Raw genomic sequence first — 27,050 nt, 5'->3', positions numbered from 1 at the left:
CCCAGGCTCTGTTGGGCAACTATCCATGAGCCCAGCCTGCCCTCTAGTGGTCCGTCCACAATTATTATAATCTAATGATTCAAATTACACACATGTATTATTATAATCTAATGATTCAAATTACACACATGTATTATTATAATCTAATGATTCAAATTACACACATGTAGTATGATAATCTAATGATTCAAATTACACACATGTATTATTATAATCTAATGATTCAAATCAATTTCATACAATCACATGGTTTTAGACTTATGGTATAACTAGCCAGCTGTATGTTGATATTGTCGTCGTTCAGCCACAACTCCGTAAAGCATAAGATGTTACCGTTTCCTAATGTCGCATTGGTAGTTTAATCTTCCCAATAACTTGTCCATTTTATTGTCCAAAGATCTCATGTTTGCTAGCAGATTTGAGGTGAGTGGGGGTTTATTCGATCACCTCCGACTCCTCAGAAGGCAGCCTGCCCTCTGGCCTCTCTTTCTCTGCATCCTCTTCCCAGATCCCTGGGGTTGGGTCCTGTTCCCGAGGGAGCCATATATCCTCCGCTTCGGGCTTGTCAGAGTTGTGAAAGAAGAAAAAGGATTATCTTAGTCCGTGGTGAGTAATCGCAGTCCTGATGTCTAGAAGTTAGTTTCGGTCATAAGAGACGGTAGTGGCAACATTATGGACAAAAATAGTTTAAAAAAGTTACAAACAACGCAGATAAACAAACAAAAAAACACAATTGGTTGAGGACACGTAAAATGTCTACCTTCTGCTCCAGCACCATCTTACTCAGTAGATGGTATAGAGTACAGTATATACATATGAGATGAGTAATGTAGGATATGTAGACATTATTAAAGTGCTGTTATTTAAAGTGTCTAGTGATACCGTTATTAAATCCATTTATTACATTTATTAAAGTGGGCAGAGATTTTAGTCTTTATGTTGGCAGCAGCCACTCAATGTTAGTGATGGCTGTTTAACAGTCTGATGGCCTTGAGATAGAAGCTGTTTTTCAGTCTCTCGGCCCCAGCTTTGATATTCCTGTACTGACCTTGCCTTCTGGATGATAATGGGGTGAACAGGCAGTGGCTCGGGTGGTTGTTGTCCTTGATGATCTTTTTGGCCTTCCTGTGACATTGGGTGGTGTAGGTGTCCTGGAGGGCAGGCTGTTTGCCCCCGGATGATGCATTGTGCAGACCGCACTACCCTCTGGATAGCCTTGCGGTTGTGGGCGGAGCAGTTGCCGTACCAGGCGGTGATACAGCCCAACAGGATGCTGTCAATTGTGTATCTGTAAACGTTTTTGAGTGTTTTAGGTGACAAGCCACATTTCTTCAGCCTCCTGAGGTTGAAGAGGTGCTGTTTCGCCTTCTTCCCCACGCTGTCTGTGTGGGTGGACCATTTCAGTTTGTCCGTGATGTGTACTCCGAGGTACCACCTTCTCCACTACTGTCCTGTCGATGTGGATGGTGGGATGCTCCCTCTGCTGTTTCCTGAAGTCCATGATCATCTCCTTTGTTTTGTTGACGTTGAGTGAGAGGTTATTTTCTTGACACCACACTCCGAGGGCCCTCACCTCCTCCCTGTAGACTGTCTGTAGACTGTCTCGTCGTCATCAAACTTGATGATTGATTTGGAGTCGTGCATGACCACGCAGTCATGGGTGAACAGGGAGTACAGGAGAGGGCTGAGAACACACCCTTGTGGGGTCCCAGTATTTATGATCAGCAGGGTGGAGATGTTGTTTCCTACCCTCACAACCTGGAGACAGCCCGTCAGAAAGTCCAGGACCCAGTTGCACAGGGTGGGGTCAGGACCCAGTGTCTCGAGCTTAATGACGTTTGGAGGGTACTATGGTGTTAAATGCTGATCAATAGTCAATGAACAGCATTCTTCCATAGGTATCCCTCTTGTCCAGATGGGATAGGGCAGTGTGCAGTGTGATGGCGATTGCGTCGTCTGTGGACCTATTTGGGCGGTAAGCAAATTGGAGTGTGTCGAGGGTATCAGGTAGAGTGGAGGTGATATGATCCTTGACTAGTCTCTCAAAGCACTTCATGATGACAGAACTGAGTCATTTAGTTCAGTTATGTTTGCTTTCTTAGGAACAGGAATAAATTGTGGGCATCTTGAAGCATATGGGCACAGCGGACTGGAATAGGGATTGATTGAATATGTCCGTAAACAGACAGCCAGCTGGTCTGTGCATCGTCTGAGGATGTGGCTAGGGATGCCATCTGGGCCGGCAGCCTTGCGAGGGTTAACACGTTTAAATGTTTTACTCACGTTGGCCTTGGTGAAGGAGAGCCCGCAGGCTTTGGCAGCTGGTCGTGTCAGTGGCACTGTATTGTCCTCAAAGCGAGCAAAGAAGCTCTTCAATTTGTCTGGGAGCAAGACGTCAATGTCCGCGACGGGGCTGGTTTTCTTTTTGTAATCCGTGATTGACTGTAGACCCTGTAACATAAGTCTCGTGTATGAGCTGTTGAATTGCGACTCTACTTTGTCTCTATTCTGACCCTTTGCTTGTTTGATTACCTTGCGGAGGGAATAGCTACGATGTTTGTATTCGGGCATGTTTCCAGTCGCCTTGCCATGATTAAAAGCGGTGGTTAGCGCTTTCAGTTTTGCGTGAATGCTGCCATCAAGCCACGGTTTCTGGTTAGGGAAGGTTTTAATAGTCACAGTGGGTACAACATCACCGATGCACTTGCTAATAAACTCGCTCACCTAGTCAGCGTATACATCAATGTTATTGTCTGAGGCTATCCGTAACATATCCCAGTCCTCGTTATCAAAGCAATCTTGAAGCGTGGAATCCGATTGGTCAGACCAGTTTTGGATAGACCTGAGCATGGGTGTTTCCTGTTTTAGTTTCTGTCTATAGGCTGGGAGAAACAAAATAGAGTCATGGTCAGATTTGCCGAAGGGATGGCGGGGGACGGCTTTGTATGCATCGCGGAAGTTAGAGAAAAAATGGTCCAGAATGCTACCAGCTCCTGTCGCGCATTCAATATGCTGGTAGAATTTAGGAAGCCTTGTTCTCAGATTAGCTTTGTTAAAATCCCCAGCTACAATAAATGCAGTCTCAGGATATATGGTTTCCAGTTTACGTAGAGTCCAGTGAAGTTCTTTCAGGGCCGTCGAGGTATCTGCTTAGGGGGGATATACACAGCTGTGACTATAATCAAAGAGAATTCTCTTGGTAGATAATGCGGTTGGCATTTGATTGTAAGGAGTTCTAGGTCAGGTGAACAAAAGGACAAAAGGAGTTCCTCGTTTGTTGTTATGATTACACCATGAGTCGTTAATCATAAGCCCTTCTTCTTACCAGAGAGATGTTTGTTTCTGTCGGTACGATGCGTGAAGAAACCGGATGGCTGTACTGACTCTGACAACATATCCCGAGTGAGCCATATTCCATGAAACAGAGAATTTTACAATCTCTGATGTCTCTCCGGAAGGCAACTCGTGCCCTAATTTCGTCCATCTTGCTGCCTAGAGATTAGACATTGGCGAGTAATATGCTTGGAAGCGGTGGATGTTATGCTCGACTTCTAAGTCTGACCAGAAGGCCTCTCCGTCTGCCTCTCCTGTGGCAACCGCATTGTTTTGGGTCGGCCTCTGGGATAAACACCCATGTCCAGGGTGGAGGTTCGAACAACGGACCCGCTTCAGGAAAGTTGTATTCCTGGTCGTAATGTTGGTAAGTTGACATCGCTTTCACTATCCAATAGTTCTTCCAGACTGTATGTAATAACACTTGAGATTTTCTGGCATAACAATGTAAGAAATAATACATGAAAAAAAACTAATTACTGCATAGTTTCCTAAGGACCTGAAGCAAGGTGACCATCTCTGTCGGCGCCATTCTCCACTGCATGAATTGCCGTTGATAATGCCTCGTGTTCACTCCCAGATGAGAGCATGTGCCAGGGATGAGATGGTAGTTTTATATTATACAGAATATATTGGATTATTTTGTGTGTTGTATTCGAATTTTTCCCAAGTACAACATATAGGCCCGTGGTGTGTTCTGGGAACTGTTTTTCTGTGTGAAAGCCTTTGATCTCCTCATATTGATGCATTTTCTGTTTAAACTGTTTTTTTGTTAGGTTTATGTATATCCAGGTGTGGATGAAACATAAGAGATATTAATGTGAAAAATGTATATTCATCAGAATGAAAACTATGATTTCACTACTCTATACATATCTTGAGGGACTGTGTGATTGTGTGACTCAGTGATTTTTGTTGCTTTTAATAGTACGTTTCTGACCTGGAAAAGATCCTCTATGTTTTGAATCACACCTCATTCACTGCTATTAAAATGACTGTCCTGTTGAAAGCAAGATACAACACTATGGTTGCTCAGTTGCATCACAACACCAGCTTCAAATACTTGAAAAGTATTTAGTACTGTAGATCTGTCTTACTGAGAGATAGGTCTATTAAAGGCCCAGTGCAGTCAAACATGTGATTACCCTATGTTTTATATATATTTTCACACTATAAGGTTGGAGTAATACTGTGAAATTGTGAAAATTATGACAATGCCCACTTAGTCTAAGAGCTGTTTGAAAATATTGCCTGAAATTTAAGCCTGTTTTGGTGAGATGTAGTTTTGACCTGCCTGGTGACATTCCATGATACTGTACATTTTTGCCAACACAACCAGCTAAACAGCCTCTTTCAGCGAAAATGGTTTTGGAATTACATTTCTAGCTAATAGACTATGAGTTTTATATTTCCTCTTCCAATTATAATGTAGGGAGGTCAGAATAATGAATAACTATCTACCAAATCTATTATTTTTAGAATGTTGATTACTTCTTTCCATTATAATACACCTGATGATAGGACAATACGTGTTTGTTTTTTTTAAAGTAGACTAACTTACTGTGAGATAAATCCTAACCTTTTCAAAAAGTGTGACTATCTATGATCCCCTGCTACCAACTGGATTATTCTAGATAATAAGTGGAGTTTTCCTTTAAACCTCGTCACATTCAGATACTATCAGAATTGTGTAAAACCAGTCAGGTAGAAGCATCAATGAGTGCTTGTTCACCTTCATGTGTGTATAGTTATTTGGTTATGATTGCCTGCTGAAACATTAATTCACATCTCTGTTACATGCAGTATATTTTCTTGAAGGTAGGGGTCCTGCTGCCTGCTGACCGCCTAGGTTGCACCTTGTTCTTCAGAGGCATCATGCACTTGCCCAGGCACCCTCCTCCCTCCTGCCTCCTGCCTCCCCTCCCCAACTCGATGTGTACTGAGCTGGGACAATCACAGTGAGATTGCTACAAGTAGTGTCTGGAACGCCCACTAGGGGCTGCACTAGTAGAGGAACAGCACAGAGAGATCAATACAGCACTACAAGAGAGAGAGCGAGTCAGAGAGCGAGAGGCAGAGAGCGAGTCAGAGAGCGAGAGGCAGAGAGCGAGTCAGAGAGCGAGCGGGGGAGAGAGAGCAAAAGCGAGAAGCACACATTGCTTCCCCATTGCAGCTGTGAGAGGCAGGGAGAGAGGAGAGCTCTCATCTGATCAGCAGTAGTAACAATACAGGGCTACATACATACTTGGCTGAAAGATCAATACAGTCGGCAAAAGATGCTAGGAGAGTGAGAGAGAAGCCTCTTGGAGATCAGTGTACAGCGAGAGAAAGGGACCGGCACCAGAGGGAAGAGAGAGATAAAGCGAGGGAAATTGGGTAAGTTAGACTGCATGTTTACATTTTTTTTAAATTGATGTCAGGTATAGCTTTGTTCCTGGCGGGGGTTTGGTTGACGGGGGCAAGATAACAAATATATCAATCGAAACATTATCCTGCTGAGCAGAGGGGCCACAACAATATCCAGCTAATGACTCCTCAGCAGGGACTAAACAGCAGACAACATCAGGAAACTAAACCCCTCTAATATTGTTAGAAACAGTTTCATCAAGCGCTAGAGCAATTTCATGTTACATTAATTGATACTGATACAATTTACAGGACAATGAGTACTCCAAAAGTAATGCAAAAGTACTGCAGACTTTAATGGCAAGCACATTCCATATCACAACAAAATCAGTACTCTTAAAAACGTTTTTTTTAAATGTACACCTAGTATATGGTTCCGTATCTAGTTACTCTGTATTTCACTGGAAAAATTGAATAAAAACAAAAAAAATAATCTTTATCATTACTTAACCTTTTCTAACAATAAATGACATGTTCAATTGATCACATAATGTAGCATGCACTGTATAGATGTATAGATTTATTCCGTGTGCCAAAGTATACAACATGAAACCAACCCATAACTGACTTGTTTTGGAGGAGCACTATCAGTGTCCCTAATTTCCCCCACATATTCAAGTGTCTCAACTAGCCAATGTCACACTGGGTTCTGAGGCTTGTGAATGGGTTACTTAGCAAGAAAATATGGGGTTGTCATTAATGTCAACAACAAGAAATATCAAAGGAACTTACTGTTTCACCTGCTGTGTACGTGTGAAAAGTGGTGGCGTGTCATATCAAACAACTCCGTTCTTTTAAGTTCTGTTTTTACTGCAGATCCCTTAACCACCAGGTCACTGAGTCTTGATCACTTTGTTGTCTGAAACTAAACCACCGCTATCATTGTAATTTAGTTTTATTTCCCCAGATCAAATCTAAGCCAAGTATTATTGCTGTTGACTAAGAAAATGACTGTGTATACATCCAATAATTTGTTTAATGTTGTGTCAGATAAGGATGATATAGTGTGGTTTATATCTCCAGAAATAATATGTTTATCTCATGGTATTCTTTTTTGGGAAACATTTAGCTATATATCTGGTGTTCTTCTAGACAGCATCACCCAGTGAAGGTTACTGTCATATATCTCATGTGTCTAATTGGTCAAAGTCAGCTGAACATATTGTCCATGGACCAGAGAGTCGGAGGTTTGCTGTTAGATATTAGCATGATGTTAACATCTGGTGAGGGGGTGTCCTAGGGCATACTCTTTTGGATGATTTACAGTCTGAACAGAAATCTCACACCATTGCAAAATAACTCTGTTGGTCCATTCTGTGTTGTGACTGTGATATATAATTTGGTTAATTGTAGGCATCACCTTTGAGTTGTGTCTGATGTGGATGTATGCTGAAAGAGTCTGGCGGTATCGAGTAGTATTCTTCTGTTCTGAGATATCGTTTGGTTAATTTTAGGCACCACCTTCATGCTGTGTGCGATGTGGATATAGGCTGGCTGTGAGTCTGGAGGTAGAAAGGAATCAGTCTTAGGATTCATCATACCTCCCAGCCTCTCAATTCCCTTCTCCCCTGTGACCCTGTGTCATTAGCATGAGCCATGCTTTCAAAGGTTCCCTAAGTCTGAAAATGTAGATAACATTCTCTCTATTTCATCTACTAAGTAGATCCATCCATCCATAAAGTGTGACTTCGGTTAGAAGCTAGCTTGCTAACCATACAGTGATCAATGAATGTGTGTAAAATGGCTGAAAATCACAAGGCATAATATGTCTGTGCTATATGTTAAGAGAATTGATAGAAAAACATCGTAACCTATTCCTTGTGGACTTTTGTTCATTAATAACGTTTAGAAATAGACTCATTCCTTAGGTTAGGTTAAAAATATTGACATCATTAAGTGGTGCTCTTTCTCTTTTTTTTGCCTCAGCTTGATTCATTACTCTATAGCTCAGGACAGTTTCTTTTTGTTCTCTATGTGAATAATTAATATTTACCAGTGTGCCAATGGGTAGCCAAACAACAAGATGATGTTAGTCTATGTGGTCATTAATCATTTACATAATGTTTAAATCCTGGGGATTTAGTTCCCTGTTGCGCCCAGCGGTGATTTTGTTAGAGAAGTTTCCCCATTACTCCTCATTATTCTGCATTCAAATGGAGGTATTTCATTCATTTGCATCATCAATCAAATAATGTATTCAGACAAACAGAGCTGCCAAAACACTGTTCAGGTGTACATAATACCAATAGCCAGATCCACCTAAATCTGTACCATTGTGTTTCTCTCGGACCACTGTAATAAAGAAACTGACAGTGTGATGAACAGCTTCTTGCAAAAAAAATGCAACTGAGGACTTCTGAACAGTCTCTGGTTTCCTCCATCATGCTATCCCATTTCAAGCTTATTTTAGGACAATATTATTATACTTACAATCAAAGGTCATTAGCTAATGACAGTGGATGCATGCAATGCACAATGATGATACAGTATAGAGATGGTGCTATGTGGTTGCTCTAGATTATTCTACCAGTCTTCCACACATCCCTTTGGGGTCACCATGGTCCGTTCTGTCATATTCTCAATCTGTTTGATGAATGCTCTGTAGACCCTGCACTGATTTGTCTGCACCACACACAGAAAAAGCCACACATTTCCCAAAATCAAAGTATAGAAAACAGAAAATAATGAAACACACAAACTCATGCAAATCTTCCTACCTATGCAACCCTGTTTCCCTGGCGAGAGATAGAGTAAGAGCCCATTTGAAATGTACAATGTTACTTATTATCATGCACCCGTGGTAGCATGGCTTTTTTCTCATCACCAGTGGGGGAGTTAAAGTGCATTGGCTTGCAGTGGTGCCAGGCTTCTATTCTGGCCTGTGGAGAAAAGCTCTGGAGACAATCCTCTGGCACAACAAAGCACTAGTGTTGAACTTAGACCATGCCTGTCTTCATTAATGTTTATGATGAATATATTAACTATGAAGATCTTATTACACTGTTTTGGTTTGGCTGCCCAAGGCAGGCTGCATACAGTAGTAGCGTTCTCTGTGTGTCCTCTATTCGAAAGTCTGCATGCTCTTTGAGCACCGAAATGATACCAGACTCAGATAAATGTTAAGTGACAGTGGGCGAGCAACAAGTCAGCAGTTTGGTGGTCAGGAGTCTTATCCGGCAAGATAGATTCCGACTACCTACAGTTTGCTTTGAATTGCAGTGCTGGGCAGAGAAAATCAGCAATCGATGGAGGGCTAAAAAATCCCAGTTATATACTGCTCAGTGACAAAGAACGTTTGTCTTATCAGCTCTGTTTGATCATGCCTGAGCTAACCAGGCGATTGATTGTGCCATAAACCTGAAGGAAATGGGGAGAAATAAAAAGCATAAATCAAATATGATTTCCAATAGCTGGACAGGAGCTTTGGATTAGCTTTAATTCTCCTCGGATTCACAACAGTATATTACTGCTTGTGTCGACAGAAAACCCAGAGAACACTTAAACTGAACCGCAATAAAAAGTTAAGAAGGATGAGGATGAATGAAGACCATCCATCTTTCAGCTAATAATCATTTGAAACATAGGCCCTCTTTAATTATTTTCGCTATTTCGTTAGGACACTTCTTAGACCAGATCACTAAAAGTATAGTATGTGGACTTGTTCTCTAAATATTTGTTAAGGTGTTTTGTTTTATTTGATCTTCACAAACAGTCATAGGATTTGGTCATCATCCCTAGTTGGGTATAATTTCTGCTTCTCTGATCCAGGTGTAGCAGTATACTATAGGGTGCTTCAAATAAATCATTTTGTAAGGAAGAAACAGTACAGTATCTCTTTAACAAGCATTTGCCTTACGGGTCTCTGAGGTTATTTTTATCCACATTTTCTCCTCCCAACGTTAGGGAACGAGGAGGGCCATGCTAATGACTTCTTATTAGTGGGATGAGAGCAGTAGCGTAATGCAGTGTCTCTGGTCAGAGTTCACCCCCCCCCCACCTTACCCTAAAATCAAAATGAATTGAATGCGTCAGCCAGCCAGCCACTCACAAAATATAGACTTCCGATTGCTGTCCAAATTGCGACATGACTATGCATCTGCCTATCGAATTGATGATGGACTTTCTGTGGTGCCAGGGCATGTAGCCTATAGCTTTGCTTTAGCTAATAGACCAATGTTTATTGGTAGGCATATTTGGTCGTGATTTTCTCATGTTAAGCCTAACATTTCACAATGCTATACAGTGCATTCGAAAAGTATTCAGATCTCTTAACTTAAAAAATAAAATAAAAATCTTTATAGCTTTATTCTAAAATGTAATAAATAAAAATGCTCCCTCATCAATCTACATGTAATACCCCATAATGACATAGCGAAAATAGGTTTTTAGAAAACATTTATTACAAATAAAAAACAGAAATACCTTATTTACATAAGCATGACCCTTTGCCATGAGACTTGAAATTGAGCTCAGGTGCAGCCTGTTTCCATTGATCATCCTTGAGATGTTTCTACAACTTGAGTGGAGTCCACCTGTGGTAAATTCAATTGATTGGACATGATTTGGAAAGGCTCACACCTGCTTATATCAGGTCTCACAGTGCATGTCAGAGCAGAAACCAAGCCATGAGATCAAAAGAATCGTCCATAGAGTTCTGAGACAGAATTGTGTCGGGGCACAAATCTGGGGAAAGGTACCAAAACATTTCTGCAGCATTGAAGGTCCCCAAGGACCTCCATTCTTAAATGGAACAAGTTTGGAACCACCAAGACTCTTCCTAGAACTGACCACATGGCCAAACTGAGCAATCGGCATAGAAGGGCCTGGAGGTGACCAAGAACCTGACGGTCAATCTGACAGAGCTCCAGAGTACCTCGGGAGAGATGGGAGAACCATCCAGAAGGACAACCATTTCTGCAGCACTCCACCAATCAGGCCTTTATGGTAGAGTGGTCAGACGGAAGCCACTCCTCAGTAAAAGGAGTTTTCCAAAAGGAACCTAAAGGACTCTCAGACCATGACAAACAAGATTCTGTGGTCTGATGTAACCAAGATTGAACTCTTAGGCCTGAATGCCAAGCGTCACGTATGGAGGAAACCAGGCACCACTCATCACCTGGCCAATACCATCCCGACAATAAAGCATTGTGGTGGCAGCATCATGCTGCGTGGCTGTTTTTCAGCGGAAGGGACTGGGAGAAAAGTCAGGATCGAGGGTAAAGATGAACGGAGCAAAGTACAGAGAGATCCTTGACGAAAACCTTCTCCAGAGCACTCAGGACCTCAGACTGGGGCAACGGTTCACCTTCCAACAGGACAATGACCCTAAGAACACAGCCAAGACAACGCAGGAGTCACTGAGAACAAGTCACTGAGTTTGAAGGTAGGCCTTGAAATACATCCACAGGTACACCTCCAATTGACTCAAATTATGTCATTTAGCCTATCAGAAGCTTCTAAAGCCATGACATCATTTTCTGGAATTTTCCAAGCTGTTTAAAGGCACAGTCAACTTAGTGTATGTAAACTTCTGACCCACTGGAATTGTGATACAGTGAATTCTAAGTGAAATAATCTGTCTATCAACAATTGTTGTAAAAATGTATTCTGTCATGCACAAAGTGGATGTCCTAACCGACTTGTCAAAACTATAGTTTGTTAACCAGAAATTTGTGGAGTGGTTAAAAAACGAGTTTTAATGACTCCAACCTAAGTGTATGTAAACTTACGACTTCAACTGTAAATGTGATTAGTTAAAAAAAATCTGTAATACATTTGAAAACATTTCTAAAATACTGTTTTTGTTTTGTCGTTGTGGGGTATTGTGTGTAGATTGATTAGAGAAAAAACTATTTAATAAATTATTTAATAAGGCTGTAACGTTAAAAAAAGTGAAGTATTCTGAATTATTTTCTAGTGCACTGTACAGTACATGGTGTTACAGGGCGTCCATTTAGACTCCTGGCTGGCCTCAATAATGTAATTACTTGTTCAGTAATTGAAGTTTGAAATTCAAACATTTTGGATAAAAAAATATATTTTCTATTCAACAGCATACTAATCAGCAGCCATTTAAAAAAAAAATAATATACAACTGTCCTGTATAGCCTACCTGAATCAGCATAACAAGAGCTTTCCTTGTGCTATCATCTCCTAGCTTGGATAGAAGGTTGTTGTGTGCAAAACCAATCAATTAATGCCAATCTCAATTTGTTTTCTATGGAGAGGCCTATAGTAGGTAAAGTAAGGCGCCGTCTTGCATTTTTGTGTCAAATGTTTTCACTACGGCCTATTGGTCTATATTGCAGGCCGACTGTTTTCTATACTGAGCATTGTCATTTATCTCAATCTCTTTATTCATAGACTCATTAACGGACACTCTTACTGACAGTTGTGGCTGCTTTGCGTGATGTATTGTTGTCTCTACCTTCTTGCCCTTTGCACTGTTATCTGTGCCCAATGATGTTTGTACCATGTTTTGTGCTGCTACCATGTTGTGTTGCTACCATGTTGTTGTGTTGCTGCCATGCTATGTTGTTGTCTTTAGGTCTCTCTTTATGTAGTGTTGTGTTGTCTCTCTTGTCCTGATGTGTGTTTTGTCCTATATTTTTATTTTTCATTTTAATCCCAGCCCCCATCCCTGCAGGAGGCCTTTTGCCTTTTGGTAGGCCGTCATTGCAAATAAGAATTTGTTCTTAACTGGCTTGCCTAGTTAAATAAAGGTTCAATAAATAATAACAAAAAAGAATAATATTGACAACCCAGAGTGTCTTCCCTGAGACATTGTGCATCATGTGTCCATTGCGCTGCACATAATTTAAACTTGGTCTTGAATGATGCATTACAAGATATACCAGAGATAAGGGACTGTTTATATTACAACCACACAACTAAACCGCCAGTTCACCACCAAATCACAAACTGCTTTTTTTTGTTTGAGCCCTCAAGAACTGTTGTCCACTTAAGATGATCATCTGTTTGCATCTGCTGTCCAGTATCAGTACGACCTGTCCCAGAGCTTCCTATACAGTTAATCTCTTTCCTTAACGTGTTGAGGGCAGCAATTAAGGAGAATGTGAGAGGCTTTAGTTAAAGATGTTGCAGAACTTCGGTATTTGAAGCACCACTCCCTTCTGCCTGGTTTCCCTGATGTTGCTACAGCAATCAAGCTGTTTTTAAACCATCCCTTTAACTGTCACATTTGCAGAGAGATCATTTTCTAAATAAATCTCAAAGAACTACCTAAGAAGTATTAGGCTCTCGTTCTGATATGCGCTTTTGAACACCTGAGTAAGGTAAACTCATTGCACTGGTGGTGTCTTAGTCTTTACCACAGCATTTGTTCACCGATATCCCCCTACTTTCAATGATTTCATTTAAGGCCTGAAGCACTTCGACCAGTCACATTCTTGAAGCCCAAGAAACCGATACTTAGCTTGCTAGTAGATTTGGAAATTAAAAAGGGTTATGAATTACTTTTTGGAGGGTTAGTGTCAAAATTATTTATTAAATGAAGACAAAATATACCGATGTCAGACAGGCGCATGGGGCCCCAAGAGCTTGTGGGTGTCCGGTACAATTTCTTTCCATAGCATCATTATGCTGGTCTATTCTGTGTATAGCTTCTGCCAAGAGTTTCCAACTCTTACACTTCTCTGAATCAAACCCATCTTTAAAAAGTTATTAGGGATAGCCTCTTTTTTTCAATTTTATCCTAAAATGACAAACCCAAATCTAACTGCCTGTAGCTCAGGCCCTTGAAGCAAGGATATACATTTTCTTGGTACCATTTGAAAGGAAACACTTTAAAGTTTGTGGAAATGTGAATTGAATTTCGGAGAATATAACACAATAGATCTGGTAGGAGAAAATACAAAGAGAAACAACTTTTTTTTCCCTACCACCATCTGTGAAATGCAACAGAAAGGTCCCACATCTAGCCATCACTCTGTTTGTAATTTCGATTTTCTTAGATGCAAATTTCTTAGATGCAAGAGACACCTGAGCCGAAGGGTAAATATGTTTTGGGCGTTTAGTATCTTTCTCTTCATATCTGTATTGCAGTTTCAGATGCTGCTTCCTAATAGTGTGTAAATAAAACGCCTTCATTAAGTATTCACACCCCTTAACATTTTCCACATTTTGTTTTGCTCTACAACCTGAATGTAAAATGGATGCAATTTAGATTTTTTTTTGTGTCGCTGCTCTACACACAATACCCTATAATATCAAAGTGGAATTATGCTTTTACAAGTGAATAGAAAATGAAAGCTGAAAATGTTTTGAGTCAATAATTATTTAACCCCTTTGTTATGGCAAGCCTAAATACGTTCAGGAGTAAACATTTGCTTAACAAGTCAAATAATAAGTTGCAACAATAGTGTTGACTACCTCATGAAATGACGACCTAATATCTGTACCCCACACATACAAGTGAAGTTACAAGTGAACTTATTAATTACTCTTTGGAAGGTGTATCAATACACCCAGTCACCACAAAGATACAGGCGTCCTTCCTAACTCAGTTGCCGGAGAGGAACAAAACCACTCAGGGATTTCCACCAAACACCAGGAGATTAATTACCTTTCAGCAGGACAATAACCTGAAACACAAGGCAAAATCTACACTGGTTGCTTGCTTACTAAGAAGTATGAGGATTCTGTGTTATGCACTATAGCCCGTTACCATATATGTGATTGAATATTATCTGCTGTTGGCTTGTGTGGATGTATGTGTTATGCAACATAGCTGACTTGAGACATTGTTAACAGTTTCAGGGCCATGGGCCTTTCTCATGATGGAAAAATATAGAATAACATGAAGACAGGAACTGTGCAAGGAGTTGGGGGGCACATTCAGAAAGTAGTGTTGCGAGAACAAACGGTCTTTTGTTAGATAACAGAAGCCAGGTGCCTGATAACTGTATATTCTACACAACTACAACACTGACTGCTGGAGCACCAGGGGGCTGGGACCAGCTCTGCGCCAACAATCAACGATAGGCTGGGTGAGTCTAAACCACGCCCAGTCTCTACTCTGACAGGCCGGCTAGGAACCAGGAACTACTTCTGTCAAGAGTATATTATAATATCTTTGTCAGGAACAAGTCAGTTCTCTGTTTGCCCTGCGAGGTGGGACAGAGAGCCCGTATATATGAAAATTGCATTTACCAGTTATTGCTCAGCTAATAAAAAGTACATAGTATACAATCGGTGACTCATTGTCATATTTATCCTGATACCAGATTCGATTGACGCAACCCTAACAGAAGACAATGGCTGAGTGGCAGCGTTTTGACTTTAATCTACTTCAAAATCTATGGCAAGACCTGAAAATGGTTGTCTAGAAATGACAACCAATTTGACAAAGATTGACACATTATTTTAAGAATAATAGGCAAATGTTGCACAATCCAGGTGTGGAAAGCTCTTAGAGACTTACCCAGAAAGACTCACAGCTGTAATCACTGCCTGTCACTCCCTGACCTTAGAGAGCCTGTTTATTTCTCTATTTGGTTAGGTCAGGGTGTGATTTGGGTGGGCATTCTAGTTTGTCTATTTCTTTGTTGGCCCAGTATGGTTCCCAATCAGAGGCAGCTGTTTATCGTTCTCTGATTGGGGATCATACTTAGGCAGCCCCTTTTCCCACCTTCAGTTGTGGGATCTTGTTTTCTGTAGTTTATTTTGCCTTACAGAACTGTGTGCTTTCGTTTTTGTCGTTATTTTGCTTTTGGTGTCATCAATAAAAAGTATGATGTACGCCTAACACGCTGCACCTTGGTCCAGTCATTCCACAAACGAGAGCTGTAACACTGCCAAAGGTGCTTCTGCAAATTATTGACTCAGGGTGTGAATACTTACAGTACCAGTCAAAAGTTTGGACACACCTACTCATTCAATGGTTTTTCTTTATTTCTACTATGGTAGAATAATAGTGAAGACATCAGAACTATGAAATAACACACATGGAATCATGTAGAGTGTTGAGGGGGGATATTTAATCTGAAAACGAACTGTTATTGTCAGAAAGGACTCTTTGAAAGAAACTCTTTGTTATTGGTCTATATTATCTTATACCGCCTGGTGATGTCACCATTAAGCCACAACTCCACCCATCCAGAAGGTCCTGTGTATATTGTATTTTCAACCAGCAACTCTCAGGAAATTACATTTGGTCCACATTTCTTCACAGTTTTACAGTTTTTGTTTTATCAGCTTTTCTAAGATATAATACAGAAAATTGGAAAAATATAATTTTGACCACACTGGGCCTCAAAGACATTTTGAGTCAGTCCAATGGCCTTGCTTATTTGTGCCAAATACGATCTAAATAGTTCCTGTAAGCTAACCTTTTGTCACACCCTGATGTTTCACATGTTTTTGTGATTATCTCCACCCCCCTCCAGGTGTCGCCCATCTTCCCCATTATCCCCTGTGTATTTATACCTGTGTTCTCTGTTTGTCTGTTGCCAGTTAGTTTTGTTTTGTCAAACCTACCAGCTTCCCTCTACTCATGTCTCTCGATTGTTCCTGTTTCCTAGTTTTACCGGTGTTGACCTTTCTGCCTGCCTGCCATCCTGTACCTTTGCCCCACCTTTCTGGATTACTGACCCTTGCTTGCCCTGACCCTGAGCCTACCTACCGTCCTGTACATTGCCACACCTATCTGGATTACTGACCTCTGCCTGCCCTTGACCCGCCTATCCCTTTTCGATTTAATAAACTGTTGTTATTCGACGTTGTCTGCATTTGGGTCTTACCTGAAACGTGTTACCTTTATTTAACCAGGTTATTTTCTTGAGAGACCTGGACCAAGACAGCAGCATCAACACATTAGTTTCAGACAATTTTAATATAAAAAGCAGCATGGTTGTACACGACACAGGTTCGAGAAAAAAAAGCATTGAAGTGCAATATGTCAATCACAGGGCCATTACAGTATCAACTATGAAATAGTATGAAATACTTCAACATGCTTTCTTACATAAGGCAAGTGACCGACTAGTGACAGGGTGACAACCAGAAACAACTACATGACTCAACAACCTGTTCTTCTATTTGTTGTTTGAACTCCTCTAGGGACACCAGGTCCTGTGGCTTTAGGTTGACTTGGAGGGAATTCCAACACCAGGGGGCTGAGTAATGAAAATACTTGTTTCCATGCTCTGTTCTAATGTTCAGGACTGTTAGCATACTCAGATTTGTGTTTCCAGTTTCCAGTCAATGATTCAATATTTCAGTGGGTCCTAGGCTATATAATTGTACATATTTGAGCCAATTGTTATGAAAATTACTTGAGTAGATGTCACGACTTCCGCCGAAGTCGCCGACCTTCTAGCCATCGGATCCTTCTAGCCTCTCTGGGATATGTGGGATGGTAGCATCCCACATCGACAACAGCCAGTGAAAGTGCAGGGCGCCAAATTCAAAACGACAAAAATCTCATAATTAAAATTCCTCAAGCATACAAGTATTTTACACCATTTTAAAGATACAATTCTCATTAATCCAGCCACAGTGTCTGATTTCAAAAAGGCTTTACAGCGAAACGAAACGATTATGTTAGGTCACCACCAAGTCACAGAAAAACAAAGCCATTTTCCCAGCCCAAGAGAGGAGTCACAAAAAGCAGAAATATAGATAAAATTAATCACTAACCTTTGATCTTCATCGCTAAAGTGCATATTTATATGAAAAAATCTCATTTTACATTGGCGCGTTACGTTTAGTAGTTCTAAAACATGTGGTGATTTTGCAGAGAGCCACATCAATTTACAGAAATACTCATCATAAATGTTGATGAAAATACAAGTGCTATACATGGAATAAGAGATATACTTCTCCTTAATGCAACCGCTGTGTACAGCGTTCAGACAACAAAGCAGCCAAAAAGATATCCGCCATATAGTGTAGCCAACATTAGTCAGAAATAGCATTATAAATATTCACTTACCTTTGATGAGCTTCATCAGAATGCATTCACAGGAATCCCACCATCTGTGGCCGCAGAGGTCACTCTGACGGTCGGTGTCGGGTTGGTTCCTCTGGGGATCGAGGCAGCAGGCCCGTATTCCTAGCATAAGGAGCTTGTCGTTTCAGGCGCGGCTGGGAATTTTATTGACAGAGCTTTAGCCCATAGTTTAGGGATCCCCATTGTTCCCATGGATGTGCCTTTCCCCGTTCACGCCTTAGATAGTCGACCATTAGGGTCAGGGTTGATTAGGGAGGTCACCGCTCCTTTGGGCATGGTGACGCAGGGGGGTCATATGGAGAGAATTAGTCTCTTCCTTATTGACTCTCCTGCGTTTCCCGTGGTGCTGTTCCTACCCTGGTTAGCTTCTCATAACCCTACTGTTTCTTGGCCACAGAGGGCTCTCACGGGGTGGTCGCGAGAGTGCTCAGGTAGGTGTTAAGGGGTTTTCGTTGGTGCTACTACGGTGGAGAGTCCAGACCACTGTGCGCATTCCCCCTGAATACGATTTGGCTCTCACCTACTCCAAAAAGAACGTGACTCAATTACCACCTCATTGACGGGGCGATTGTGCAATAGATCTCCTAGTAGACACTGCACTTCCCAGGAGTCATGTGTATCTCCTCTCACAGGCGGAGACGGAGGCTATGGAAACATATGTCTCTGAATCCCTGCGTCAGGGGTACATTCGGTCCTCCACTTCAGCCGCCTCCTCGAGTTTTGTTTTTGTGAAGAAGCAGGAGGGAGGTCTGCGCCCGTGTATTGACTATCGGGGTCTGAATCAGATCACTGTGAGGTATAGTTACCCGCTACCGCTCATAGCCACAGCGACAGAGTCAATGCACGGGGCGCGCTTCTTCACCAAATTAGATCTCAGGAGAGCTTACAACCTGGTACGTATCCGAGAGGGAGACAAGTGGAAGACGGTTTTCAGTACCACCTCTGGGCACTATGAGTACCTCGTCATGCCATACGGGTTGATTAACGCGCCATCAGTCTTCCAAGCCTTTGTAGACAAGATTTTCAGGGACCTGCACGGGCAGGGTGTAGTGGTGTATATTGACGACATTTTGATATACTCCGCTACACGCGCCGAGCATGTGTCCCTGGTGCGCAGAGTGCTTGGTCGCCTGTTGGAGCATGACCTGTAGGTCAAGGCTGAGAAATGCCTGTTCTTCCAACAGTCCGTCTCCTTCCTAGGGTATCGCATTTCCACCTCAGGGGTGGAGAAGGAGAGTGACCGCATTGCAGCCGTGCGTAATTGGCCGACTCCCACCAAGGTAAAGGAGATGCAGAGGTTCTTAGGGTTTGCCAACTACTACTAGGGGTTTTGGTCAGGTAGCAGCTCCCATTACCTCACTGCTGAAGGGGGGCCTGGTGCGCTTGCAGTGGACAGCTGAGGCGGACAGAGCTTTTAGTCACCTGAGAGCTCTGTTTACCTCGGCTCCCGTGCTGGCCCATCCGGATCCCTCTTTGGCATTCATAGTGGAGGTGGATGCGTCCCAGGCTGGGATAGGAGCTGTGTTCTCTCAGTGCTCAGGTACGCCACCGAAGCTCCGTCCCTGTGCCTTCTTCTCAAAGAAGCTCAGCCCAGCAGAGCGAAACTATGATGTGGGGGACCGGGAGTTGTTGGCTTTGTCGTCAAGGCTTTGATGGTGTGGACACATTGGCTTAAGGGGGCTAGACACCCCTCTCTCATCTGGACTGACCACCGCAATCTGGAGTACATCCGGGCAGCGAGGAGACTGAACCCTCGCCAGGCAAGGTGGGCCATGTTTTTCACGCGTTTGTGTTGACCCTTTTAGACCAGGCTCCCAGAACACGAAGGCAGATGCATTGTCCCTGCTGTATGACACAGAGGAGTGGCCCATGGATCCCACTCCCATACTCCCTGCCTCCTGCCTGATGGCGCCGGTAGTGTGGGAGCTGGACACGGACATTGAGCAGGCATTACGTGCGGAGCCCGCTCCTGTCCAGTGTCCCGCTGGGCGTCTGTAGGTCCCGTCTGCTGTCCGTGACCGGTCTATTGGACACATGTCACCCTCCTCTGGTCATCCTGGGATCGGTCGGACAATGCGCTATTTGAGCGGGATGTACTGGTGGCCTACCTTGGCTAAGGATGTGAGAGTTTGTTTCCGCTTGCTCGGTGTGCGCCCAGTGTAAGGCTCCTAGGCAGCTGCCCAGAGGTAAGCTACACCCCTTACCTGTTCCACAGCGGCCATGTTTCTGCGGTCCTATTGCCAGGACCAGCCGGGGGAGTGGGCGGAGTTCATGCCCTAGGCCGAGATGGCACAGAACTCGCTCCTCCACTCCTCCACTAACATCTCTCCCTTCCAGTGCGTACTGGGGTACCAGCCGGTTCTGGCACCTTGGCATCAGGGTCAGACCGAGGTTCCTGCGGTGGACTACTGGTTCAGGCGCGCGGAGGAGACATGGGAAGCTGTCCGTGTCTACCTCAGCAGGCCGTGATGCGCCAGAAGGTTAATGCAGATCGCCACCTTAGTGAGACCCTGGTGTTCGCACCGGGGGACCGGGCCTGGCTCTCGACCCGAAACCTGCCCCCCCGCCTGCCCTGCCGGAAGCTGGGTCCATCTATTGGACCCATCTATGCTGCAGGAGTTCCACTATCGTTGTCTGAAACCTGAAACATGCCCCCCTGCGTGCCCTGTCGGAAGCGGTCCATCTATTGGACCCATCTATGCTGCAGGAGTTCCACCGTCGTTGTCCGGATCGCCCTGCGCCTCGCCCTCCGGGTCGTCCCCGAGGCCGGTGTTTACGCGCTGCTGGAGCCGTGCGTCGGGGGGTACTGTCACGACAGAGTTGGTCCCTCTCCATGTGTGGGCGGAGTTCGGGGGTCGAAGTCACCGACCTTCTAGCCATCGCTGATCCTCTTTTAATTTTCCTTTGGTTTTGTCTTGTCTTGTATAACACCTGATTCCAATCCCATTCATTATTATTTTTTAACTCTCTGTTCCCCCTTATTGTCCTTGTTGGTGATTGTTTGTTTGTAAGCTATGTGCAAGATATGTTCTGGCGACAGGTTTTGTACCCACTTGTATTAATTTGTATATGTTTTCTGAGGTTTTGAACACTTATTAAACTACTCCGTTTTATACTAAGTTCGATCTCCTGCACCTGACTTCCCTGCCACCAGCACGCACACTTACAGTAGACTCTAAAAGGCATTTTTTTTATCTCATAATGCCATTCGGGCTACTGTAATATTAAAGTTTGGTAACATTTTACTTGACACCTAGTGTCATAAAATGTTATGAAACTGTCATAACCATGTCATAATATGTCATATGGTTGGTATGTTTGGTGTTCCTAATATTTGGTATACTCAGTGTACAGTGCCTTGCGAAAGTATTCGGCCCCCTTGAACTTTGCGACCTTTTGCCACATTTCAGGCTTCAAAGATAAAGATATAAAACTGTATTTTTTTGTGAAGAATCAACAACAAGTGGGACACAACCATGAAGTGGAACGACATTTATTGGATATTTCAAACTTTTTTAACAAATCAAAAACGGAAAAATTGGGTGTGCAAAATTATTCAGCCCCCTTAAGTTAATACTTTGTAGCGCCACCTTTTGCTGCGATTACAGCTGTAAGTCGCTTGGGGTATGTCTCTATCAGTTTTGCACATCGAGAGACTGACATTTTTTCCCATTCCTCCTTGCAAAACAGCTCGAGCTCAGTGAGGTTGGATGGAGAGCATTTGTGAACAGCAGTTTTCAGTTCTTTCCACAGATTCTCGATTGGATTCAGGTATGGACTTTGACTTGGCCATTCTAACACCTGGATGTATTTTTTTTTAACCATTCCATTGTAGATTTTGCTTTATGTTTTGGATCATTGTCTTGTTGGAAGACAAATCTCCGTCCCAGTCTCAGGTCTTTTGCAGACTCCATCAGGTTTTCTTCCAGAATGGACCTGTATTTGGCTCCATCCATCTTCCCATCAATTTTAACCATCTTCCCTGTCCCTGCTGAAGAAAAGCAGGCCCAAACCATGATGCTACCACCACCATGTTTGACAGTGGGGATGGTGTGTCAGGGTGATGAGCTGTGTTGCTTTTACGCCAAACATAACGTTTTGCATTGTTGCCAAAAAGTTCAATTTCGGTTTCATCTGACCAGAGCACCTTCTTCCACATGTTTGGTGTGTCTCCCAGGTGGCTTGTGGCAAACTTTAAACGACACTTTTTATGGATATCTTTAAGAAATGGCTTTCTTCTTGCCACTCTTCCATAAAGGCCAGATTTGTGCAATATACGACTGATTGTTGTCCTATGGACAGAGTCTCCCACCTCAGCTGTAGATCTCTGCAGTTCATCCAGAGTGATCATGGGCCTCTTGGCTGCATCTCTGATCAGTCTTCTCCTTGTATGAGCTGAAAGTTTAGAGGGACGGCCAGGTCTTGGTAGATTTGCAGTGGTCTGATACTCCTTCCATTTCAATATTATCGCTTGCACAGTGCTCCTTGGGATGTTTAAAGCTTGGGAAATCTTTTTGTATCCATATCCGAGATGGCATAGCAGTTCAGACGTCTTTTGTCCTCGTCTTGTCGTGTCCTGTATATATACATATTTACAACTTTTTTCACATACATTTTATTTTTATTTTCCATCAACTCATCTTCAAAACACTCTCCTGCAACCCGCCTCACCAATTTATATTTATAAATAAGTATTATTTACCTCAAACCTCGAAGCTAGCCAGAAACTCCAAGAAGCTAGCCAGAAACTATCCAGAAGCTAGCCCAGAAGCTAATCCAGAAGCTAGTTCAGAAGCTAGTTCAGAAGCTAGTTCAGAAGCTAGTTAGCTTCTTTACTGGCTAATCGTTAGTATTCAGCTAACCACGGTTTGTGGTCATCAGCTATCCTTTAGCTCGAAAATCTTTCGCCAGTTTTGTACGGCGCAACGCGGCTCGGAACGGAACATACCGGACCAATTTTTCTCTCCATGTCCCTGGATTTCAACTGCTCTCTGGACATTCATACCCGGATCTCACAGCTAGCTAGCTGCTATCCGTGTGACTATCTGCTTTCGTCGATTCCGGAGCAAACATCAATTACTCCGGAGCTAGCCAGCTCCGTCAATCACTCCTGAGTTCCATCAATCACTCCTGGGCTGCAGTCACCTATCCGGACCCGTTTTACTGCCTACGCGGAGCCCCACCGGGCCTTCACAACTGGACTGCCGACATTATCTACCCGAAGGAGATCCGGCTGGCTCCTCCGTCGCGACGTTACCTGGACGCCCATCTGCGGCCTGCTAACCGTTAGCTGTCTTATCGGCTGCTCTCAGAATAGACAATCGGACAATTTATTTATTTGTATTATTATTATGTTTCTTCTTGGGCCTCTATAACTATATCTAATGTTTATTTTATTTATTATTTATTTATTTGTTGTTTATTTTTTTGTGTGATTTGGATTAATCCCCTCTACCACACGGAACCTCACTAATCTACGCAAGAGGTGGCTAACAACACACTGGACCCTTTTGATCACTCGACTAAGGATGCCTCTCCTTAATGTCAATATGTCTTGTCCATTGCTGTTCTGGTTAGTGTTTATTGGCTTATTTCACTGTAGAGCCTCTAGTCCTGCTCACTATACCTTATCCAATTTATTAGTTCCACCACCCACACATGCTATGACATCTCCTGGTTTCAATGAAGTTTCTAGAGACAATATCTCTCTCTTCATCACTCAATACCTAGGTTTACCTCCACTGTATTCACATCCTACCATACCTTTGTCTGTACATTATACCTTGATGCTATTTTATCGCCCCCAGAAACCTCCTTTTACTCTCTGTTCCAGACGTTCTAGACGACCAATTCTTATTGCTTTTAGCCGCTTTTCTCCTCCTATGTTCCTCTGGCGATGTAGAGGTGAATCCAGGCCCTGCAGTGCCTAGCTCCACTCCTATTCCCCAGGCGCTCTCTTTTGATGACTTCTGTAACCGTAATAGCCTTGGTTTCATGCATGTTAACATTAGAAGCCTCCTCCCTAAGTTTGTTCTATTCACTGCTTTAGCACACTCTGCCAACCCGGATATTCTAGCTGTGTCTGAATCCTGGCTTAGGAAGACCACCAAAAATTCTGAAATTTTAATTCCAAACTACAACATTTTCAGACAAGATAGAACTGCCAAAGGGGGCGGTGTTGCAATCTACTGCAAAGATAGCCTGCAGAGTTCTGTCCTACTATCCAGGTCTGTACCCAAACAATTTGAACTTCTACTTTTAAAAATCCACCTCTCTAAAAACAAGTCTCTCACCGTTGCCGCCTGCTATAGACCACCCTCTGCCCCCAGCTGTGCTCTGGACACCATATGTGAACTGATTGCCCCCATCTATCTTCAGAGCTCGTGCTGCTAGGCGACCTAAACTGGAACATGCTTAACACCCCAGCCATCCTACAATCTAAACTTGATGCCCTCAATCTCACACAAATTATCAATGAACCTACCAGGTACCCCCCAAAGCCTTGAACACGGGCACCCTCATAGATATCATCCTAACCAACTTCCCTCTAAATACACCTCTGCTGTCTTCAACCAAGATCTCAGCGATCACTGCCTCATTGCCTGCATCCGTAATGGGTCAGCGGTCAAACGACCTCCACTCATCACTGTAAAACGCTCCCTGAAACACTTCAGCGAGCAGGCCTTTCTAATCGACCTGGCCGGGGTATCCTGGAAGGATATTGATCTCATCCCGTCAGTAGAGGATGCCTGGATATTTTTTTAAATGCCTTCCTAACCATCTTAAATAAACATGCCCCATTCAAGAAATGTAGAACCAGGAACAGATATAACCCATGGTTCTCCCCAGACCTGACTGCCCTTAACCAACACAAAAACATCCTATGGCGTTCTGCATTAGCATCGAACAGCCCCCGTGATATGCAGCTGTTCAGGGAAGCTAGAAACCGTTATACACAAGCAGTTAGAAAAGCCAAGGCTAGCTTTTTCAAGCAGAAATTTGCTTCCTGCAACACTAACTCAAAAAAGTTCTGGGACATTGTAAAGTCCATGGAGAATAAGAACACCTCCTCCCAGCTGCCCACTGCACTGAAGATAGGAAACACTGTCACCACTGATAAATCCACCATAATTGAGAATTTCAATAAGCATTTTTCTACGGCTGGCCATGCTTTCCACCTGGCTACTCCTACCCCGGTCAACAGCACTGCACCCCCAACAGCAACTCGCCCAAGCCTTCCCCATTTCTCCTTCTCCCAAATCCGTTCAGCTGATGTTCTGAAAGAGCTGAAAAATCTGGACCCCTACAAATCAGCCGGGCTAGACAATCTGGACCCTTTCTTTCTAAAATTATCTGCCAAAATTGTTAGAACCCCTATTACTAGCCTGTTCAACCTCTCTTTCGTGTCGTCTGAGATTCCCAAAGATTGGAAAGCAGCTGCGGTCATCCCCCTCTTCAAAGGGGACACTCTTGACCCAAACTGCTATAGACCTATATCTATCCTACCATGCCTTTCTAAGGTCTTCGAAAGCCAAGTCAACAAACAGATTACCGACCATTTCGAATCTCACCATACCTTCTCTGCTATGCAATCTGGTTTCAGAGCTGGTCATGGGTGCACCTCAGCCACGCTCAAGGTCCTAAACGATATCTTAACCGCCATCGATAAGAAACATTACTGTGCAGCCGTATTCATTGATCTGGCCAAGGCTTTCGACTCTGTCAATCACCACATCCTCATTGGCAGACTCGACAGCCTTGGTTTCTCAAATGATTGCCTCGCCTGGTTCACCAACTACTTCTCTGATAGATTTCAGTGTGTCAAATCGGAGGGTCTGCTGTCCGGACCTCTGGCAGTCTCTATGGGGGTGCCACAGGGTTCAATTCTTGGACCAACTCTCTTCTCTATATACATCAATGAGGTCGCTCTTGCTGCTGGTGAGTCTCTGATCCACCTCTACGCAGACGACACCATTCTGTATACAACTACCTCTTTCCTAACTGTATTTAATTAATTAATTAATTTTGCTCATTTGCACCCCATTATTTTTATTTCTACTTTGCACATTCTTCCATTGCAAAACTACCATTCCAGTGTTTTACTTGCTATATTGTATTTACTTTGCCACCATGGCCTTTTTTGCCTTTACCTCCCTTCTCTCCTCATTTGCTCACGTTGTATACAGACTTGTTTATACTGTATTATTGACTGTATGTTTGTTTTACTCCATGTGTAACTCTGTGTCCTTGTATCTGTCGAACTGCTTTGCTTTATCTTGGCCAGGTCGCAATTGTAAATGAGAACTTGTTCTCAACTTGCCTACCTGGTTAAATAAAGGTGAAATAAAATAAAATAAAAAACAACAGTATCTCGGACCTGCCTGGTGTGTTCCTTGTTCTTCATGATGCTCTCTGCGCTTTTAACGGACCTCTGAGACTATCACAGTGCATGTGCATTTATAAGGAGACTTGATTACACACAGGTGGATTGTATTTATCATCATTAGTCATTTAGGTCAACATTGGATCATTCAGAGATCCTCACTGAACTTCTGGAGAGACTTTGCTGCACTGAAAGTAAAGGGGCTGAATTATTTTGCACGCCCAATTTTTCAGTTTTTGATTTGTTAAAAAAGTTTGAAATATCCAATAAATGTCGTTCCACTTCATGATTGTGTCCCACAAAAAAATAGTTTTATATCTTTGTTTGAAGCCTGAAATGTGGCAAAAGGTCGCAAAGTTCAAGGGGGCCAAATACTTTCGCAAGGCACTGTATATAAAACATAGGAAAGTACATTTTTGATTGCACTGGGCCTTTAAGAAAAGGTCAAGGTCACAGTGATTCAACATGTTCAGTAGGTCCCATATACCCTTATAGTTAAGTAGGTTCTGAGGGAATATAGGGCTGAGAGAACAGATGTTTGAGGAAACATAAGGCTGAAGCATCATATAGTTGATGGAACATAGGGCTGAATGATCATAGAGTTGAGGGAACATAGGGCTGAAGGATCATATAGTTGATGGAGCATAGGGCTGAAGGATCATAGAGTTGAGGGAACATAGGGCTGAAGGATCATAGAGTTGAGGGAACATAGGGCTGAAGGATCATAGAGTTGAGGGAACATAGGGCTGAAGGATCATAGAGTTGAGGGAACATAGGGCTGAAGGATCATATAGTTGAGGGAACATAGGGCTGAAGGATCATAGAGTTGAGGGAACATAGGGCTGAAGGATCATAGAGTTGAGGGAGCATAGGGCTGAAGGATCATAGAGTTGAGGGAACATAGGGCTGAAGGATCATAGAGTTGAGGGAACATAGGGCTGAAGGATCATATAGTTG

The 27,050-nt window shown here is 43.0% G+C and overlaps 1 protein-coding gene across 1 annotated transcript in view; it reads left to right on the top strand.

The window, feature by feature from the left end:
* The first annotated feature begins 5,437 nt into the window (after window positions 1-5,437).
* The window catches only part of LOC115103098 (tenascin R (restrictin, janusin)), a 170,161-nt gene continuing 148,548 nt past the window's right edge, over window positions 5,438-27,050 (top strand). Inside the window, exon 1 of the mRNA XM_029623725.2 lies at window positions 5,438-5,709. The gene's annotated coding sequence lies outside the window, so the exon portion shown is untranslated. The remainder of the gene's footprint in view (window positions 5,710-27,050) is intronic.

This window comes from Oncorhynchus nerka, linkage group LG20, assembly GCF_034236695.1.
Source record: "Oncorhynchus nerka isolate Pitt River linkage group LG20, Oner_Uvic_2.0, whole genome shotgun sequence".
In the NCBI taxonomy this organism is placed as follows: Eukaryota; Metazoa; Chordata; class Actinopteri; order Salmoniformes; family Salmonidae; genus Oncorhynchus; species Oncorhynchus nerka.
This window is presented reverse-complemented; position numbering and strand designations above follow the sequence as displayed.